General features: G+C 47.7%; 1 protein-coding gene across 1 annotated transcript in view; it reads right to left on the reverse strand.

Moving 5' to 3' along the window:
- DYX1C1 (dyslexia susceptibility 1 candidate 1) overlaps positions 1-1,265 on the reverse strand; it is a 30,113-nt gene that overhangs the window by 14,158 nt on the left and 14,690 nt on the right. The gene's annotated exons all lie outside the window — the stretch shown is intronic.

Below are 1,265 nucleotides of genomic sequence, written 5' to 3' on the forward strand. Positions count from 1 at the left end.
AAGTTTGCGAACCACTGGTAGAGCATCATCCTGATACACCAAGGTTGCGGGTCTGATCCCTGGTCAGGCCACATATAAGAAGCAACCAATGAATGCATACGTAAGTGAAACAACAAATTCATATTTCTCTCTCTCCTTCTCCATTCCTCTTTCTCTCTAAAAATCAGTAAGTAAACATTTAAAAAATATGTTTTTATTGATTTCAGAAAGAAGGGAGAAGGAGAAAGAGATAGAATCATTAATGATGAGAGAGAATCATTGATCAGCCACCTCCTGCATGCCCCCCGCCGGGGATAGAGCCTGCAACCCTGGCATGTGTCATGTTTCTCTCTCTCCTTCTCCATTCCTCTTTCTCTCTAAAAATTAGTAAGTAAACATTTAAAAAATATGTTTTTATTGATTTCAGAAAGAAGGGAGAAGGAGAAAGAGATAGAATCATTAATGATGAGAGAGAATCATTGATCAGCCACCTCCTGCATGCCCCCCGCCGGGGATAGAGCCTGCAACCCTGGCATGTGCCTTGACTGAGAATTGAATCATGACTTCCTGGTTCATAGGTTGATGCTCAAATACTGAGCCATGCTGACCAGGCCATAAGTAAACCATTTTAAAATGTAAGTGAATCTTGAGAAACCAAGATGGCGGCATAGGTAAACACTGGAGATTGCTGCCTCGCACAACCACTTCAAAAATACAACTAAAAGACGGAACGGACATCATCCAGAACCACAGGAAGGCTGTCTGAGTGGAAATCTACAACTAGAAGGAAAGAGAAAAGCATACCGAGAATCAGAGGAGGCGCAGTGCGGAGGTGAAATACTAAGGTGCGGAGGTGCGTGCGGAGTGGGCTGGCGGCTGAGGGCGCGGTTGTCGTTTTCAATCTGGAGGGAGACTCAGGCTCTGAGCTCCAGTTCCGGGAGAGTCTCTAGGGACCCAGACTCATACGGGAGAACCGTCGGAACAGGGCGGCTTTCTCTCAGAGGTGCTTGCAGCGATTACCGGTACACTGAGATGCGGGGCCTCTTAGGGTAGGACTGAGGAGGAGCAATAGCTGCTTGCTCCGCCCTGTTGATCACCTGAGACCCCGCCCCACCCAAGCTGTGTGCAGAGGCTTTTGCATATGAATGCACTGGCCCTTTGCAATCTGAAAATTACCTAACAAACTGCAGCTGGGTCAGAGAGACCCAGAACTTCCAAAAGAAGGCCCAAGGCCCCACAGCAGCTTGCATTGCTTCACAGCTGGGCCTCATCTGGGCACCTCCAAA

The sequence above is a fragment of the Myotis brandtii genome, unplaced genomic scaffold (assembly GCF_000412655.1).
Source record: "Myotis brandtii unplaced genomic scaffold, ASM41265v1 scaffold1326, whole genome shotgun sequence".
Lineage (NCBI taxonomy): Eukaryota > Metazoa > Chordata > Mammalia > Chiroptera > Vespertilionidae > Myotis > Myotis brandtii.